Genomic DNA, 20,759 nt, shown 5'->3' with positions numbered 1-20,759 from the left:
GGAGGAGACCGATCACCAGGCAAACCCGACCCCGGTCGGTGGAGAAGGACGTGGGCTGTTGTTCCATCACCAGCTCACACTGTAGGAGGAAGGAACGGCAGCAACCCTGTTTGCCGTCGTAACGATCCGGCATGGGAACCCGGGGCTCTCGGGTCACCGGAGCGGGTAGGAGCTGGGGGGTGGTCGGTGTAGCATTAGCAGCGGCGGCTGCTTCCGTGTCCTGGAACCCGGTCAGAGTGGTGCTCATGTCACGGAGCCTCCCCACTATCTCCTGTAGGAGGGAGTCGTGTTTCTCCAACACGGTGTAGTTATTCGGTCGGGGGTGAGCGAACTAAGAACGGGATCCGCCTTCCACCTATCCGAGCATACATGGATGACATGACCACTCTGACCACTACTGCAGCATGCACCAGGCGGCTACTTGGAAAACTGCAGGAGAACATCAAGTGGGCCCGGATGAAAATCAAGCCGAGCAAGTCACGAAGCATCTCTATAGTCAAGGGAGAGCTTAAAAACGTGAAGTTCTGTATTGGGGACGACCCAATACCAACAGTGGTAGAGCAACCTGTAAAAAGCCTAGGTAGATGGTACAACGCAAGCCTCAGGGACAAAGACCAAGTGCAGCAGCTAAGGCAGGACATCACCAACAGTCTGGAAAACATCAACAAGACCCTACTGCCAGGGAAGCTCAAGCTCTGGTGCCTGCAATTTGGACTTCTCCCTCGGGTAATGTGGCCACTCACTATCTATGAGGTCCCAATAACAACTGTGGAGAAGATGGAGCGAACCATTACTTCATATGTGAAGAAATGGCTCGGTGTCCCACGCTGTCTGACCAACATCGGCCTCTATGGAAAAGGGGTCCTTGAACTACCCATCACGAGCCTCACCGAAGAGTACAAGTGCTCTAAAGTAAGACTCCAGATGACGTTGAAGGATTCCAGAGACCAGACCATCAGCAATGCTGTACCACCCCTTAAAACTGGACGGAAATGGACACCATCTGACGCGGTGCAGCATGCTACGTCAGCCCTGAGGCACAATGACATCGTGGGGCATGTCCAGCTGGGAAGAGGAGGCTTTGGCCTTGCAGCAAGTAAACCAACTTGGCGTAAGGCCTCAACATCAGAGAGGAGGAAAATGGTGGTCGAGGAGGTGCGCCGTCAGGAGGAGGCTGAAAGAAGCGCGAAGGCCGTCTCTCTTGCAAAGCAGGGACAATGGATGAGGTGGGAAGGTCTGGAAAGGAGAAAGCTCAGCTGGAGGGAGCTCTGGGGAATGGAGGCAAGCAACATCAGCTTCATCATCAGAGCTACCTATGATGTGCTCCCATCTCCAAAGAACCTTCACCAGTGGTATGGTGAGGACCCAACCTGTGCCCTCTGCCCAACTCCAGCGACTCTCAAACACATCTTGTCCGGTTGTAAGACCAGCCTCACACAAGGCCGCTACACCTGGAGGCACAACCAGGTCCTCAAGAGCCTGGCAGCAGCTCTTGAGAGCAAGAGGAATACCATCAACTCCTTGCCCTTGAAAGCAACCAATTCCATCACGGCACCAACATTCATCCGAGAGGGACAGAAAAAGTCCAACCATCCTCCAACCAAACTAGAAGCTGGACAGCTAGCCATGGCCCGGGATTGGAAGATGCTAGTCGATATTGGCCAGCAACTAATCTTTCCACCCGAGATTGCAGCCACCACCCTTAGACCAGACTTGGTACTCTGGTCCCCTTCACTGAAGTCTGTTTACATCATAGAGCTCACAGTCCCGTGGGAGAATTCAGCTGAAGAGGCCTATGAGCGCAAGAAACTGCGCTACACAGAACTGGCAGCAGACGCTCAACAACGAGGATGGAAGGCAAAAGTCTATCCGGTTGAAGTGGGATGCAGAGGTTTCGTGGCTTCTTCCACCGTTAGGCTGCTGAAAGACCTTGGCATCCATGGACAGGCTCTGCGACAGACAATTAGATCACTCTCTGAAGCGGCCGAAAGAAGCAGCCAGTGGATATGGATCAAGCGGAAGGACCCTTGCTGGGCTCAAAGAACAGCAACATGACCCGCTCACTAATCCCCCCCCCTACCCCCACTCCCACTTGAGAACCCAGGTCAGAACCCTCCAGGAGGAGGGTGAACAAGGTATGCGGTCTGCTCTAGGCCTGACTCAGGGAAGAGGACACCCCTGCCTTGCATAGTCCCGTGGGCTGCGCCATTTAAACAACCAGGCAATTCTCATGATTGGGCATGGGACACAAGCTCAGGCTTGATCACCCTGTAGCTGGCCGCCTTAGATGAGGGTGTCTAGTGTTGAAAAGGCCGAAACACCCCATGATTCAAAGGTACTCTACTGATGATGTGTCCCGAAATTTAACATCCTTCCCATGTCTGAGATACAGCTCCCATGCCACTCTCAACATCAAGGAAAACCTCATGTGCGTACCATCCATTGGCACAATGGACAGTATAACATCACGTCCCGTGTTTCATAATTCTGAGTATCTGGACTCGTCCAGTGACTGCTGTGAAAGGACAGCTGACAACATAGGAAAGTCTGTGTGACGGCTTGGAGAGACAGCTGACTGGAGGGAATAGACCCCACTGGGGCTGTCATGGGCTAGCTACCCATGGCGGCAGTCTCCGACGCTGTTTCAGTTTGTTGAAGACACCCGCCAAATGCTACAGAAAGTAAACAAAGAAACATACCCCTAGAGCCTGCGAGAGCGGGGGCGCAAGATGGCTCAACGATTGACAACACGGCTACAGACCCAGGAACGGACACGACTACGAGCACGAACACGGCACACGAGACAACCGCAGCAGCAGCAGGACACTCACTTCAGGTGTGCACCTGTGGTTGGGAGAAAATGACATCAGCCAGGGGGTTGAAGATCCACCAAGGAAAGAAAGGGTGCTTGAGAAAGCAGAGACAAGGGCCTCGCATTGACCAGTACTTCTTACGAAGCAACCAGTCAAATCAGTCGATTGAAGCACAGCGACGGGACAAAAACCAAAGTTCGCAGAGCATCAGCACCCCTGTCACTGAGGAGGATAATACAAGCACAGAAATGCCGGTGGAGGAACCTACCCAACCACAGAGACCTCCCAAGGAGGAAAAGATCAAAGGGCACAGACCGAGTGTGAAGTGGCCCAAAGCTGTTGAAAAGAGAGAGTGGGAAACAGTCAACAACGACCTGATAAAAATCCTGGAGCAACAAGTGGGCACAGCAGAGAGAAAGCTTGACCGGATCGGCGATATCATCTACCACTACGGAGAAGAGCGCTTTGGAGTGAACATTAGGAGAAGTGACAAAGCAACACCAGCGCCAGCCAAATCCAGGAGACAGCAAGAGATCGAAAGACTGGTCAGAGAGAGAAGGCAGCTGAGAAAGCAGTGGAAGAAGGCCTCTGATGCAGAGAGAGAAGGTCTCATGCTACTCCAGGGGGACATCAAATGCCGGTTGGCAACCTTGCGAAGAGCGGAGAACTTGAGGAAACTTCGCAAGAGGAAGGAACACACAAGAACTCGGTTCTATAAAAACCCCTTCAAGTTCGTCAAAGATCTCTTCGTTAAGGAAAAAAGCGGAATCCTGAAAACTCCAAAGCAGGAACTTGAAGAACATCTGGAAAAGGTCCACCAGGACACGAAAAGGCACGAACAGCTAGTCATCCCACATGACATCCCACCTATTCAACCTCCTGATGTCAACCTGGAGACTGGCCCTCCAAAATGGAAGGAAGTAGAGAATACAGTACGGCGCGCAAGATCAGCATCAGCCCCTGGGCCGAATGGTGTACCGTATAAGCTCTACAAGAACGCACCAGATGTTCTACGCTTTATTTGGAGGCTCATGAGGATAGTGTGGCAGAAGGGAATAATACCTAAGGCGTGGCGAAGGGCGGGAGGTGTGCTAATTCCCAAGGAGAAGGATGCGACAGACATCAGTCAATTCCGGCCAATCTGCCTTCTCAACGTTGAAGGGAAAATCTTTTTCAGCGTAATAGCACAGAGGCTGTCCACCTACCTGGTGAAGAACAAGTACGTAGATACATCCGTACAGAAGGCCGGCATTCCTGGGTTCTCTGGTTGCTTGGAGCATACCAGTATGATCTGGCACCAGATCCAAGCAGCAAAGAAGGACAAAAGAGACCTCCATGTCATCTTCCTTGACCTGGCCAATGCCTTTGGCTCAGTTCCCCATAACCTCCTCTGGGAATCCTTCGACTTTTTCCACGTTCCATCATCCATCACTACCCTAGTAAAAGCCTACTTCGAAGACCTGCAACTGTGCTTCACAACAGCCGACTTCACAACATCATGGCAGCGCATAGAAGTAGGCATCATGGCAGGCTGTACAATCTCACCCCTGGCCTTCACAATGGCCATGGAGGTCATCATCAGGGCCTCAAGATGGGTGGTCGGGGGTGAGCGAACTAAGAACGGGATCCGCCTTCCACCTATCCGAGCATACATGGATGACATGACCACTCTGACCACTACTGCAGCATGCACCAGGCGGCTACTTGGAAAACTGCAGGAGAACATCAAGTGGGCCCGGATGAAAATCAAGCCGAGCAAGTCACGAAGCATCTCTATAGTCAAGGGAGAGCTTAAAAACGTGAAGTTCTGTATTGGGGACGACCCAATACCAACAGTGGTAGAGCAACCTGTAAAAAGCCTAGGTAGATGGTACAACGCAAGCCTCAGGGACAAAGACCAAGTGCAGCAGCTAAGGCAGGACATCACCAACAGTCTGGAAAACATCAACAAGACCCTACTGCCAGGGAAGCTCAAGCTCTGGTGCCTGCAATTTGGACTTCTCCCTCGGGTAATGTGGCCACTCACTATCTATGAGGTCCCAATAACAACTGTGGAGAAGATGGAGCGAACCATTACTTCATATGTGAAGAAATGGCTCGGTGTCCCACGCTGTCTGACCAACATCGGCCTCTATGGAAAAGGGGTCCTTGAACTACCCATCACGAGCCTCACCGAAGAGTACAAGTGCTCTAAAGTAAGACTCCAGATGACGTTGAAGGATTCCAGAGACCAGACCATCAGCAATGCTGTACCACCCCTTAAAACTGGACGGAAATGGACACCATCTGACGCGGTGCAGCATGCTACGTCAGCCCTGAGGCACAATGACATCGTGGGGCATGTCCAGCTGGGAAGAGGAGGCTTTGGCCTTGCAGCAAGTAAACCAACTTGGCGTAAGGCCTCAACATCAGAGAGGAGGAAAATGGTGGTCGAGGAGGTGCGCCGTCAGGAGGAGGCTGAAAGAAGCGCGAAGGCCGTCTCTCTTGCAAAGCAGGGACAATGGATGAGGTGGGAAGGTCTGGAAAGGAGAAAGCTCAGCTGGAGGGAGCTCTGGGGAATGGAGGCAAGCAACATCAGCTTCATCATCAGAGCTACCTATGATGTGCTCCCATCTCCAAAGAACCTTCACCAGTGGTATGGTGAGGACCCAACCTGTGCCCTCTGCCCAACTCCAGCGACTCTCAAACACATCTTGTCCGGTTGTAAGACCAGCCTCACACAAGGCCGCTACACCTGGAGGCACAACCAGGTCCTCAAGAGCCTGGCAGCAGCTCTTGAGAGCAAGAGGAATACCATCAACTCCTTGCCCTTGAAAGCAACCAATTCCATCACGGCACCAACATTCATCCGAGAGGGACAGAAAAAGTCCAACCATCCTCCAACCAAACTAGAAGCTGGACAGCTAGCCATGGCCCGGGATTGGAAGATGCTAGTCGATATTGGCCAGCAACTAATCTTTCCACCCGAGATTGCAGCCACCACCCTTAGACCAGACTTGGTACTCTGGTCCCCTTCACTGAAGTCTGTTTACATCATAGAGCTCACAGTCCCGTGGGAGAATTCAGCTGAAGAGGCCTATGAGCGCAAGAAACTGCGCTACACAGAACTGGCAGCAGACGCTCAACAACGAGGATGGAAGGCAAAAGTCTATCCGGTTGAAGTGGGATGCAGAGGTTTCGTGGCTTCTTCCACCGTTAGGCTGCTGAAAGACCTTGGCATCCATGGACAGGCTCTGCGACAGACAATTAGATCACTCTCTGAAGCGGCCGAAAGAAGCAGCCAGTGGATATGGATCAAGCGGAAGGACCCTTGCTGGGCTCAAAGAACAGCAACATGACCCGCTCACTAATCCCCCCCCCTACCCCCACTCCCACTTGAGAACCCAGGTCAGAACCCTCCAGGAGGAGGGTGAACAAGGTATGCGGTCTGCTCTAGGCCTGACTCAGGGAAGAGGACACCCCTGCCTTGCATAGTCCCGTGGGCTGCGCCATTTAAACAACCAGGCAATTCTCATGATTGGGCATGGGACACAAGCTCAGGCTTGATCACCCTGTAGCTGGCCGCCTTAGATGAGGGTGTCTAGTGTTGAAAAGGCCGAAACACCCCATGATTCAAAGGTACTCTACTGATGATGTGTCCCGAAATTTAACATCCTTCCCATGTCTGAGATACAGCTCCCATGCCACTCTCAACATCAAGGAAAACCTCATGTGCGTACCATCCATTGGCACAATGGACAGTATAACATCACGTCCCGTGTTTCATAATTCATTCTTTGTTCACCATCTGCCGGACTGTCTCGATGTCTGCTGGGTTCGACATGGCCAGATCGTACTGTCACGACCAGAGGGCGGAACCCAGAAGCAGACAACGGAGAACAGGTAGTATGATAATAACAGTGTTTTATTATAAGGTTTGGGGTTAGGGGAATCCGGCTGGGGGAAGGTAGTGCAGGTAGGAGTTCTGGCAGGTAGGCAGGTACTCAGACAGGCAGGGGATCAGGCAGGCAGGCAGGTACTCCGACAGGCAGGGGGTCAGGCAGGTAGGCAGGTACTCAGACAGGCAGGGGATCAGGCAGGTAGGCGGGTAGTCAGACAGGCAGGAGGTCGGCAGGCAGGGAATCCTTTAACGGGGAAGAGGGAGAATAAGGTTAGGCTAGGTAACGGATAACGTCAAGAGTAGCAGGAACGAGCATATGAACCAACCATTAAGTGGTTACGATCTGGCGATGACTGGAAGCAGGAGCAGAGCTTAAGTAGGAGCCAGTCGCGGTCTTCTTCGTCCACACCTGGCACCACTGATTGATGGCTGATGAGTCAGGGGCGCTCTTAATCGTCCACTGATCGACGTCTGATGATCCAGGGGCGCTCTTAATCGTTCACTGATCGACGTCTGATGATCCAGGGGCGCTCTTAATCGTTCACTGATCGACGTCTGATGAGCCTGGGGCGTTCTTAATCGTTCACTGATCAACGTCTGATGAGCCAGGGGCGGAGTTGTGACATTGACATGCTTATATTTTGACATAAGAACCTCATAATAGATAAATAGATCGATGATAATTGAAGTTGCATTTACATCCTGAATAGTTGAAGTAAGGATATGTTTATTTAAAATAGTTTTTTTTTAAAGTGTTACTTTTGTAGTGTGAATTTGTTTGTTTGAAGTGTGAATTTGTTTTCCTCCTGTTTGTATACGGGCTACCAGCTGTCAAGGCTAAAGTGCACTTTTACTTTCGAAAGTGTTTATTTATTTTTTGACATTTGAAAGTGTTTTTTGTTTATATACAATTATATAAACATTATATACATTACATATACATGTGTATGTTAAAGTTCCATATGTATAAGCAAAATAAAGTAAAGTAACAGTTTGTAAATAAATAGTAGCATTTGTTTCAGAACCGAACCGTACCGAAAACCGTGACCCAAAATACCGAACCGTACCGAACCGTCGGCCAACTGAACCGTTGCACCCCTAATATTCACACATACACACAGACACAAAACATGTTCATGCTCTCTCTCTCTCACACACGTATTCACACACACACACACACACACACACACACACACACACACTTTACTACTCAAGACTACAATGTAATGATACTTTTCATTCATAGTGTTGTAAGCTACTGCCAACAGTCATCATAGCATTAGACCCTAACCTCTCCACCTTCCCTCCAAACTCTATTTCCCAGGAAGCTTTGGGGGCATCCGGCTGTACATGACGGAGCTGATCGCCATTACCCAGAAGGCCTTGCAGTCTCAGTCGTGGAAGATGAAGGCGCAGGGGGCCGCCGCCATGGCGTCCATCGCCAAGCAACAGACGGGCTCGCTGGTGGCGCCGCACCTGGGCATGGTGCTGTCCGCTCTGCTGCAGGGCCTGACAGGACGCACCTGGACCGGGAAGGTGTGTGTGTGTGTGTGTGTGTGAGAGTGAGAGTGAGAGTGAGAGTGAGAGTGAGAGTGAGAGTGAGAGTGTGAGTGTGAGTGTGTGTGTGTACACGTGAGAGGGAGAAAGTTGCTGTGTGTGTGAGTGAGAGAGTAGCTGTGTGGGTGTGTATGTGCACATTGAGTTCCGATTTTAACAGAACCAGGGGGGTATTCCATCCACGTCGCTAAAGGAAAATCCAGGCTTATTTTTGATAACTCGCGGGATTATTCAAAAATAAGCCTGGACTTTTTTTTTTTATAAATCTCGCAAGATTTATCAGAATATGCCTGGATTTCCCTTTAGCAACGTTGATGGAATACCCCCCAGGTTGATTGAGTTGATGTTGCTCAGCGTTGGTGTGTTGGTCTCCTCACCTGAGCGATGTGCCTCTCTCTCCACAGGAGGAGCTGCTGAAGGCCATCGGCTCGGTGGTCTCCAAATGCAGGTGAGGTCGCGTCAGAAACCAGAAACGCTGCCTGACGACGTGGAAATGCAGCGACGTGTTGAGAGAGACTGAATGCGGCAAGATTTCACCTCAGAGGGAAACGGACAGGATTGTCAATCTGAAGCATATTCCAGCAACTGCTTTAGACAGCCTATATGTTTTTTGTGGGTCACATAGTTTACATTTGGGAACTTTTTAGTCAGTTATTAATCGGTTAATATGGTTGAGTCAAAAAGCAAAAGTAAACTGACATTTGCATCCCTAGTATCTTGTATGCCTCACTCAGAGTGTGTGTGTGTGTGTGTGTGTGTGTGTGTGTGTGACTGTATGTGTTTGTGTCTGTGTGTGTGTGTGTGTCTGTGTGCGTGTGTGTCTATGCGTGTGTGTCTGTGTCTATGCGTGTGTGTGTGTGTGTGTGCCTATGCCTGTGTGTGTGTGTATGTGTGTGTGTGTGTGCCAGTGCGGAGCTGCGTAAGGCGTGCCCGGGCCAGCCCAGCATCCCAGAGGTCATCGAGGTCGTCGTCAAGGAGTGCCGCAAAGAGAACCTGGTTTACAAGATGGCCGCCCTGCGCTGTGCCGCTGACGTGCTGCAGGGCACCGAGGAGGACCGCTTCAGCGACATGGCCGACATCCTGGTGCCTCTCATCAAGAAGGTAGGAGAGACACACCTAGCCTGGGCGGCTGTGGCGCAGGAGGTAGAGCCGGCATCTAAAGATCGCAAGTTCGGCAGATCGGCGGTTCGAACCCCGGCTGGCCACATGTAGAGGTGTCCTTGGGCAAGACACTGAACCCCAAATTGCTCCCAATGAGCGGGCCGGCGCCTGGCATGGTAGCTTTTCGTGAATGGGTGAATGAGAGGCCATTGTAAAGCGCTTTGGAATAAGGTGCTATGTAAGTCAGTCCATTTAACTCAGGGAGAGAGATGTCTGTTGGAGCGTTGAAGATGCTGTTTTTTCCCAGTCCTCATTTCTCTGCTGTTAGACCGAATATTTCTCGAAGTCTACTCAAGTGGTGATTGTGTGAATTGTGAAATACCAATTCTTCTCTGGTTGGTGGTTTACTGAAAGTGGTTCTCTCTTTATATTGAACAGATTTCTGCCTCCCCTGCTAACTGTGCGTAGCTGTCTGAGGGGATGGTTCCATGTTTGTTTAACGTAGGTAAAACGTGGTAAAACATTCCCGACGTTCCCTGACAGAACTGTCCGGAGAGCGGCACGGAGCGGAGGACCCTGGAGGACGATGACGACCGCGACGAGAAGGAGAAGGAGCTGCAGACGGAGGCGCTGCTCTGCGCCTTCGAGACGCTGGGCAAGACCTGGCCCCGGAACACACAAACCCAGGGTAAGGTCATGACTGGCCCAGGAACACACAAACCCAGGGTAAGATTATGACTGGCCCAGGAACACACAAACCCAGGGTAAGGTTATGACTGGCCCAGGAACACACAAACCCAGGGTAAGGTTATGACTGGCCCAGGAACACACAAACCCAGGGTAAGGTTATGACTGACCGAAACACACAAACCCAGGGTAAGGTTATGACTGGCCCAGGAACACACAAACCCAGGGTAAGATTATGACTGGCCCAGGAACACACAAACCCAGGGTAAGATTATGACTGGCCCAGGAACACACAAACCCAGGGTAAGGTTATGACTGGCCCCAGAATACACACAAACCCAGGGTAAGGTTCTGACTGGCCCAGGAACACCCAAACCCAGGGTAAGATTCTGACTGGCCCAGGAACACACACACCCAGGGTAAGGTCATGACTGGCCCCGGAACTACACACAAACCCAGGGTAAGGTTCTGACTGGCCCCGGAACACACAAACCTAGGGTAAGGTTTTGACTGGCCCGTAAACATGTCTGCAGGTCGGTTCCAGTTGGACCTCTGCTGTCTGATGTGTGAGAGGCTGAAACTCAGCACCTGGAGGGTCCAAGTGGGCGTGCTGCAGTCTATGAAGAACTACTTCCAGGGGTGAGCCCACAACATCAACACTACCATACTACCTAGTACACATGTCTATGAAGAACTACTTCCAGGGGTGAGCACTCATTATCCACACTACCTTACTACTTAGTACACATGTCCATGAAGAACGACTTCCAGGGGTGAGCACTCAACACTAAGTGAATGACTATATTTTGAGGGGTGAGCCCTCAACACTAGCTTACTATCTAGTACACATGTCTATGAAGAACTACTTCCAGGGGTGACCACTCATTATCAACACTACCTTACTATCTAGTACACATGCCTATGAAGAATGCAAGTAGTATGCACATTTCATTTTCTCTCCTAAAAATGGCACCATGTTGTGTTGCTGACGTTGGCAGGTTGTTGCTGTTGGAGAAGGAGCACCAGGACTTCACGGCCCTGGCCCAGATCCTGACAGAGAGCTGCGCTGCACTCACCTTCCCCTTAGGTAAGACCCTTACACCCTTACACTCTCACCTTCCCCTTAGGTAAGACCCTTACACTCTCACCTTCCCCTTAGGTAAGACCCTTAAGCCCAATTTATACTTCTGCGTCGAGTTTACGCGCGGCTACGCCGTAGCCTACGCGAGGGCTCTCCCAATTTATACTTCTGCGTTGGTCGCGCGGCTACACGTTGGTCGGTGACATAGCGGCATAATAGCGATCAAAAAACGTATTTTTGTTATGTTTGTTGTAAAGAAAATGTCTATAATGCATTGAAATTACAGTAAACTAAGATAATAAGATGGTTATCATTTTTCAAATCTTTATTAATAAGTAATTACAGAAAAAGTAAATGACATTTCTGTCATGACTTCCGCATTTACAAGAGAGTCGGAATGTGACGCTACCAAGCGGACCAATCACAGTAGATAACTTTACATTAAATAGGTCTATCATAAATATAATTTAAACCCAACGAACAGCCATGGGGCTCCCTGTAACTAATCATTTATTTCTAAATGAACAGGATTGTACATCTCGTAAATGTGAATCGCACTCCTTATAGGAAGGCTGTGCTTGACGCTTCCATAGGGCGCTCCGTTGGAACGGTGTACTCATAGCGGCATAATAGCGATTTTTTTGTTTGTTATGCTTGTTGTAAATAAAAGTTCTATGATGCATTGAAATGCCATTAAACTAAGATAATACGATGGTTATCATCATTTTTCAAATCTTTATTAATAAGTAATTACAGAAAAATTAAACATTTCTGTCATGGCTTCCGCATTTTGGCCTACGAGAGAGTCGGAGTCATGTCGGAATCATGTGCTACCAAGCGGACCAATCACAGTGCTTACGGTTGCGTAGGCACTGCCGCGTAGTTACATTTTTGGAGAGGTGCGCGTAGGCTACGCCGTCGATTTTACGCAGAAGTATAAATTGGGCTTTACATTCTACACCTTCCCCCTAAGTAAAGCCCTCAGGCAGACACGCACTCTACGTAGATGGGTTTTATATGGGTGTGTGGTCCTCTGTGGCGTTTTGGTAGAGCGTGGCACTGACAACGCTTAGGTTGTGGGTTTTGATTCCAGTTGGGACCATATACGGTATATAAAAAATATATATAAAATGTATGCACTCACTGCGAAGTCGCTTTGGATAAAAGCGTCAGCTAAATGGCGTATTTGGTATGTAGATATTCATCAATTCTGGCAGAAAAAACATACTTATATATACATATATTCTGTGTAGATTTGCATCAGCGTCTCTCATCTCCGTTCTGTTTGTCTTTGCTGCAGAAAACAAGAGTTACTCCTCCGTGCGGACGGAAGCCTTGTCTGTGGTGGAGCTGATGGTTAAGAGGACCGGAGGTAAGATCCTCCATTAACACTCTGTGTGTGTGTGTGTGTGTGTGTGTGTGTGTGTGTGTGTGTACGTCTCCATGGTGACAGTACTGAGCAGTGTGCTGTAGCCTGTGACTCCACACAGAGTGATGAGAGGGTTCCTGCCGACAGGGCCTGTAGAGGTGTCGGGTCTCCTGTGCGATGGTTCCCTACATGCTGCTGTCTAATGTCAACTCTTAACTGTGTGTGTGTGTGTGTGTGTGTGTGTGTGTGATGGTTCCCTACATGATGTATAATGTCAACTCTTAACTGTGTGTGTGTGTGTGTGTGCGTGTTTGCGATGGTTCCCTACATGCTGGTTAATGTCAACTCTTAACTGTGTGTGTGTGTGTTTGTGATGGTTCCCTACATGCTGTTTAATATCAACTCTTAACTGTGTATGTGTGTGTCTCTCTCTCTCTCTTTCTGTGTCTCTCTGTGTGTGTGTGTGTGTGTGTGTGTGTGTGTGTGTGTGTGTGTGTCTCTCTCTCTCTCTATCTCTCTCTCTGTGTGTGTCTTTCTCTTTGTGTGTGTGTGTGTGTGTCTCTCTCTCTCTGTGTGTGTGTGTCTCTCTCTTTGTGTGTGTGTGTGTGTGTGTGTGTGTTCCAGAGAGCGGTCAGTGGGAGTGTGTGTCGGGGAAGTCTCGTGAGCAGCTGCAGAGGTCTCTCTCCACGCTGCAGACAGACAGCCGGCCAGACCTGAGAGACAAGGCCCAGGAGCTACGCAGACACATCCAGAGCCAGCCATGAGCACACACACACACACACACACACACACACACACACACACACACACACACCTAGAGCCAAACGGAAACACACACCCACACACACACAGAGCGCCAACCGGAAATACACACACACACCAAGAACCTACCGGAAACACACACACACACAGAGCCTATCGGAAACACACACACACACACACACACACACACACACACACACACACACACACAGAGCCTACCGGAAACACACACACACACACACAGAGAGCCTACCGGAAAGTTTAAACACACACACACACACACACACACACACACACACACAGAGTCTACCGGAAACACACACACACACAGAGAACCTACCGGAAACACACACACACACACAGAGAACCTACCGGAAACACACACACACACAGAGCCTACCGGAAACACACACACACAGAGCCTACCGGAAACACACACACACAGAGAGCCTACCGGAAACACACACACACACACACACACAGAGTCTACCGGAAACACACACACACACAGAGAGCCTACAGGAAACACACACACACGCAGAGCGCCAACCGGAAATACACACACATGCCTAGAGCCTACTATAAACATACATAAACCATAAACACACACACCCGCGTCTAGAGCCAAATGTAACGCACACATGCGCCTAAAGCCAACCGTTAAATACACACACACACACACACACATACAGAGCCAACCATAACCACACATGTACGCGCGTGCACGCTCTGCCGTGCGTGCGTTGGTGTGGAATAGCTCACCTGAACGGACTGCCTTGTGTAAGAGGACTGACTGACCCCCCCAAGGGACGGGTCCAGAGCGACAAGAACGTTCTGGAAGTTTCTAAGAAGAAAAGTCTCTCACCACGAGTCTCAAATCTCTGACATCATCATCCGGCTTTCACCTGGCCAGGAAGAGCGATGATGATGATGATGATGATGATGATGATGATGATGATGAAGATGATGACGAGGAGGAGGATGGTGAATATTGTATTGTGTCAATGGGTGGAGTCTGGCTCATTTAAATGGACAGTGATATGATAAAAACAATTATAATTATAATAATAAAATGCCATATTATAAACGGGTGTTTTGGGAAGTGTAAACACTGTATAGCTGACTCCTGGGGGGTATTCCATCAGCGTGGCTAAAGGACAATCCAGGCTTATTTCGATGACTTATCAGCAGTGGCGGCTGGCCGATAGAGGGCGCTGGTGCGCCGCCCCCACCTTCACTTCCTAGTTGCGATTTGTAAACGTTTTTTTTTTAAAATAAACATTGTTTATTCACAAAATGCGGCTGATATTCTGTCGGCGCCTATCAGCATTCATTAAAAATCCTCCAATACAATAAACATTTTATCTGTGTGTGTGTAAAATTCACTGTTAAAATACATAGGGGGAGGAGTAGGGACGCCGGTCGAATGCAAGTCTATCGCAGGCCAAATACTTTTCGCTTACACGTGAGCTGTAGCAGCGCTCCAATTGGTTGTCTCCTATTTCTCGGCCGGGGCGCAAAAAACTGCGCCCTGAATATCCGGTTGTATAGCAGAAAAGGTATTATGCTGAGGACTTCCGACTTCCGGGGCAGCACGCACGACTGCACGCACGACTGCTCTCCTAACAAATTAAGTTTTTTACAATGTAAGGAGGATTTATTTCTGTAAACAAATTGAACAAATGGATTTGAAGGAGGCATCTTTTGTTCCCAACTTGAGGATATTGCAACTGGACCTATTACCGAAGTCAAACTTATCTCGTTTGTGGTCGCAATCTCCGCACCGGCTGTTAGGCTGCTGTTGGTCTTTTGCGAAGCCAGAATACACAAACTCGACCTGAAGGTAAGAGAGTCAGCTAAGATAAAAGCTACTTCAAACATTTAGTAATATCGTCAGCATGGTACGTTTTCTAATGTCGTCTTTTCGCTTGTTTGTTTATGTATTCACCCAGCACACGCACACACACACACACACGCACACACGCACACACACACACACTCACACTCACACACACACACACACACACACACACACACACAATAACATTGTGCAACAACAGCGTGTGAGATGGGAAATGTGTCACTTGTTGTTAGTCAAGTCCCAAGTCAAGCTCAGCTGATCACCTTAGCCGACATTTACATGATTTATTTGTTTACATGTTTGGCATTTTAGCAGACGCCTTTATCCAAAGCGACTTACAGTAGTGTAAGTAAGTGAATCGTCTGTCCTTCAGTCATGATAGGAAAACCAAATCGATGCTGGGAGAAGGAATGGCAGACTGTATTCTGATTGTATCTTCTATGCTCTTTGTATGTTTCTATGCTCTTTGTATGTGTCTTGGTGTAGGAGAAACGTAGGACCACGTTGGAAACAAGTGTTTCGGTACACGTTGACGTGTAGAAACTGTAGAGAGAAAATTGTAGAAATTGTAGAGAAAACTGGGGGGGTAGAGGTGATGAAGAGGTCTGTACAGGGGGGGTAGAGGGGATGAAGAGGTATGTACAGGGGGGTAGAGGGGATGAAGAGGTCTGTACAGGGGGGTAGAGGGGATGAAGAGGTCTGTACAGGGGATGAAGAGGTCTGTACAGGGGGTAGAGGGTATGACGGGGTCTGTAGAGGTGGGTAGAGGGGATGACGGGGTCTGTACAGGGGGGTAGAGGGGATGAAGAGGTCTGTACAGGGGGGTAGAGGGGATGAAGAGGTCTGTACAGGGGGGTAGAGGGGATGAAGAGGTCTGTAGAGGAGGGTAGAGGGGATGGAGAGGTCTGTACAGGGGGGTAGAGGGGATGAAGAGGTCTGTAGAGGGGATGGAGAGGTGGGTAGAGGGGATGAAGAGGTCTGTAGAGGTGGGTAGAGGGGATGAAGAGGTCTGTACAGGGGGGTAGAGGGGATGAAGTGGTCTGTAGAGGTGGGTAGAGGGGATGAAGAGGTCTGTACAGGGGGGTAGAGGGGATGAAGAGGTCTGTACAGGGGGGTAGAGGGGATGGCGAGGTCTGTACAGGGGGGTAGAGCTATTCTCATGCTAAAATCGACTGTAAATCCAGATTTTAAAGTTGATATTCTTCCCCGTGGAGCATGCCCCCATAACCTGTGCCCCACCCAAAAAATTTAGCACCAGCCGTCACTGCTTATCAGGATAAGCCGAGATTTTCCTTTAGCGACGGTGATGGAACACCCCCCTGGACTGGGGTTTCCTCTTCCGTAACCGACGACAACAACAACAACAACTGCTGCAACTGTTTTCCTGAAGGCTAAAAGCGAGGGTGGTCAACTCTGTCTTGCAAAGACCGGGCTGGAACAAAACCCTGTATCTCCACACACCCTGTTATCTCTCCATGTCCAGAGTTGATCGCCCACTGATTTCAAGGGATACCTTATTTTTTTTCTCTCTCTCTCTCTCTCTGTGTTTTACCTGGTGTTTCTCCTCCCCTGTGTTTGCATGCTTGAAAAAAAATAAAGGTGTGTAAAGTTCTATTTTCAGAAACCATGAAATGAAAAACACTAAAAACTCAACGATGACGTCTGAGAGGTAGAAGGGGTGGCATGTATTCTGTGTGAATTTCTCCCCCTTTAATGAAATAAACCCACCTTGTGAGCTTTGACAGCGTTTCCATCCCTTTTTTTTTGGTCTTGGCGTTGGTGTGAGATTGTTCGAGTTTCTGTAACTGTCTTTCATCTGTCATATATCTTATTAGTGGGCTTGCTTCAGCAAGGCCAACAAGTGGCCAACACTTTATTAAAAGTCCTAGCATAATTACTTGAGCAATAGGGTATGATTGTGGTGTATCCCGTCAGTTTCTGAAAGTACGATTTGGTATTATGGCATACATCTTTAAGTGCAGTCTCCTGTCTACTCACCTCGAACTCACCTCTTTGCTGCCAGGTCCTGTTCACTGTCCTCCTGACCTCCTCCTGCTGTCTGACCTCCTGACCTCCTCCTACTGTCTGACCTCCTCCTCCTGCTGTCTGACCTCCTGACCTCCTCCTCCTGCTGTCTGACCTCCTCCTCCTGCTGTCTGACCTCCTGACCTCCTCCTCCTGCTGTCTGACCTCCTGACCTCCTCCTCCTGCTGTCTGACCTCCTGACCTCCTCCTGCTGTCTGACCTCCTGACCTCCTCCTCCTGCTGTCTGACCTCCTGACCTCCTCCTCCTGCTGTCTGACCTCCTGACCTCCTCCTGCCTGCTGTCATTCTGACTTCCCTCTGCTTCCTTAATACAACAGCACACATGTAAAACTCACCATCACCCTTACTATCCTGCTTGACAACCATAGAAAATACAGGCTGCATTTACAAGTTTCAACTACTCTTTTTTAGCACCAAAAAAGTGCTGGATATCTCCTTTTCTTACCCAACCAAACTGCATTCCTATGTGAAAACAAAGGGGGAGCCGATTATAATTAATCAATATCACACAAGAGGGAGTGCTGTTATACTGAATACCGGTCGTAGGTAACCGAAGATGCAGTATAACAGCGCTCCCTCTTGTGTGATATTGCTAAATAATATAAATGTTGTCACAGTTTGCACAGCATAGCTCATAAACAATATACTGAACCACAATATCTGTAGACAGCTCATCAATAATAAGCATGACCATTATAGTATAAGTTATATAAGTTATACTACTTTACTTTTTGTTTTTGTTTTACTTTTGCAGTTAAAGTGCTATACATAAAGGTTATTATTATTATTATTATTATTATTATTATTATTACTAGCTGATAACACAGACAGAGCTAACTAGGTTACAGTTGAGCTAACATGACGCTGCTAACGTTGCTAGGTTACAGCTGAGCTAACATGACGCTGCTAACGTTGCTAGGTTACAGCTGAGCTAACATGACGCTGCTAACGTTGCTAGGTTACAGCTGAGCTAACATGACGCTGCTAACGTTGCTAGGTTACAGTTGAGCTAACATGACGCTGCTAACGCTAACAAGTTAGTTAGTAGTGAGTCCAAACCGACTAACACAAACATTCTTCAGTAGGCTGAAGTAGACTTACACGTTCAACAGAGTTACAAATAATAGAGGATTACAAAACAAAAGTCTTTACTCAATAGATTCATTTCTTTTCACCGTCAACTTCCACGGAGGACGCCGTGAACATGGCTCTGCACTACGTACTAGAACACCTAGACACTGCAGGCAACTACGCCAGGATCCTGTTCGTGGACTTCAGCTCGGCCTTCAACACGATCCTCCCACACATCCTGGAGCACCAGCTATCCCTGCTGCAGGTGCCGGTCTCCACCTGCAGGTGGATCACGGACTTCCTGACTGACAGGTCTCAGCGGGTGAAGCTGGGGAAGAGCATTTCCAGCTCCAGGACCACCAGCACGGGCTCCCCGCAGGGCTGCGTCCTGTCTCCAGCACTATTCTCCCTCTACACCAACAGCTGTGTCTCCCGCCACCCCTCGGTCAAGCTCCTGAAGTTTGCAGACGACACCACCCTGGTGGGCCTCATCTCCGGGGGGGACGAATCTGCCTACAGGGGTGAGATCGAGGGGCTGCAGAGATGGTGCAGTTTAAACAATCTGGAGCTAAATGCTCTAAAAACAGTGGAGATGGTGGTGGACTTCCGAAGGAAAGCAGCCCTGCCCCCTCCCATCACGCTGGGAGGTACCCCGGTGGCCTCCGTGGAGTCATGCCGCTTTCTAGGCATGACCATCTCCCGGGACCTAAAGTGGGAGCAGAACACCGAGGTCCTCACAAAGAAGGCCCAGAAGAGGATGTTCTTCCTCCGGCAGCTGAGGAAACTCAGGCTGCCGAGGTCCATGATGGTCCAGTTCTACACGGCCATCATAGAATCCATCCTCACCCACTCCATCATCACCTGGTTCCCTGCTGCAACGACCAAAGACAAGGCCAAGTTGCAGCGGGTGCGACGTTCAGCAGAGAGGGTGATCGGCTGTCCCTTGCCCTCCCTCAACTCCCTGCATGACACCAGGGCTCTGAGGAGGGCAAGGAAGATCATGGCTGACCCCTTCCACCCCGGCCACGGCCTCCTCACCCTGCTTCCCTCTGGAAGAAGGTTGCGGCTGCCTAAGGCACTTAAGGCCCGCCACAGGCTCAGCTTCTACCCCTCAGCCGCCAGGCTGTTAAATGACTCTGGCTTCCCCCCCCCCCCCCGCCCCCAAGTCTGCCCAGGACTGAACTGGACTCACTGTAAAAAACTCTGCACTGCACTTTACTTTATACCGCACTATCCAATGCACTGTTGTCTGTCCCGTGTTGTTGTTGTGTTGTCCTGTTTTTTGATATGTGAAAAAAGTATAAACGCACTTGCTGTGGTGACGAAGCAAATTCCTATATGTGTAATGCATAGTGGCAATAAACGTTATCTCAATCTCAATCTCAATCAATCTCAACTTTCCATCGTTTCAGTCCTAGGATATGTGGCTGTCAACATAAAAAGTTACGTTATGGTGCATAAACACCATATTGAAAATTAAAATGTACAATTACAAGTTAAATACAAAGACCCCCGAATACAATATAACTTAGACACATTGTCTTTAAAGGGGTCATTTACAACCTGAACATGTCCCTTCCCTAAGTCCTCTTCTGAAGACCATTCATCATTTAACTAATTAGACGACCATTAATACATTAATAATACGTAAGCGTTAGCATTAGCCGTGTTCGCTAGTTAAGGCCTTGAAGGCCTTGGGACGCACGTTGGAGTCGCTCTGGATCTGGGTCGTCCTGGAGACGGCCAACACGCCGTCCACGAACTTGGTCTTGAATAGGACGTTGTCGTTGGTGAACATTCCGTCCTTCAGGGAGACCACCACGAACTACGGAGAGGGGGAGGGGAGGAAGGAGGAGGAGAGGGGAGGGGAAGGAGAGGAGAGGGGAGGGGGGGGGAGGAGGAGAGGTGGAGGGAGAGGAGAGGAGAGGGGAGGGGGGAAGGAGGAGAGGGGAGGGAGAAGGCAAGGAGAGGGGAGGAGATGCAAGGTTTTACGAATGATCATGTTGTGATGGCAGTATGAAATGTTTAGCCTAGCTGGAACTAAAAGTATCCCATGAAGAAGTGGTTGATGGGTAAGAATCTGCTGTGGAGGAGAGTGTGTGTGTGTGTGTGTGAGAAGCGTGTGTGTGTGTTTACCTGCGAGTGTGTGTGTGTGTGTGTGTTTACCTGCGAGTGTGTGAAGTGTGTGCGCAGCATCTGTCCGATGTTCTGTATGTGAGAGAGGTCCAGCGCCGCGTCCACCTCATCCAGGATGTAGATGGGAGCCGGTTTGAACAGCAGCATGGCCAGGATCAGAGACAGAGCTACCAGAGACCTACACACACACACACACACACACACACACACACACACACACACACACACACAGAGAGACACAGACACACAGACACACACACGTCAAATCATAATTAAAGTTGCCTTTTCGCATTGACCGCCCAAAATGCATTATAATATTAAAGGATTATGAATGTGTGTGTGTGTGTGTGCGTGTGTCTGCGTGTGCTCCAACCAATAGAACCCGTGAACCCTGA

General features: G+C 49.4%; 1 protein-coding gene and 1 pseudogene across 2 annotated transcripts in view; one reads left to right on the top strand and one right to left on the bottom strand.

Annotated features, from left to right (window-relative positions):
* LOC308163667 (translation initiation factor eIF2 assembly protein-like) overlaps nt 1-20,759 on the top strand; it is a 112,057-nt gene that overhangs the window by 53,355 nt on the left and 37,943 nt on the right. The window lies entirely within an intron of this gene.
* The window catches only part of LOC308164242 (structural maintenance of chromosomes protein 2-like), a 17,657-nt pseudogene continuing 16,786 nt past the window's right edge, over nt 19,889-20,759 (bottom strand). The window contains exons 17-18 of the transcript in view: nt 20,395-20,542; nt 19,889-20,053 (exon numbers count right to left, since the gene is read on the bottom strand). The product of the transcript in view is annotated as a structural maintenance of chromosomes protein 2-like (transcript). The remainder of the gene's footprint in view (nt 20,054-20,394; nt 20,543-20,759) is intronic.

The sequence above is a fragment of the Nansenia antarctica genome (assembly GCF_963989245.1).
Source record: "Nansenia antarctica genome assembly, chromosome: 8".
Taxonomy (NCBI): domain Eukaryota; kingdom Metazoa; phylum Chordata; class Actinopteri; order Argentiniformes; family Microstomatidae; genus Nansenia; species Nansenia antarctica.
This window is presented reverse-complemented; position numbering and strand designations above follow the sequence as displayed.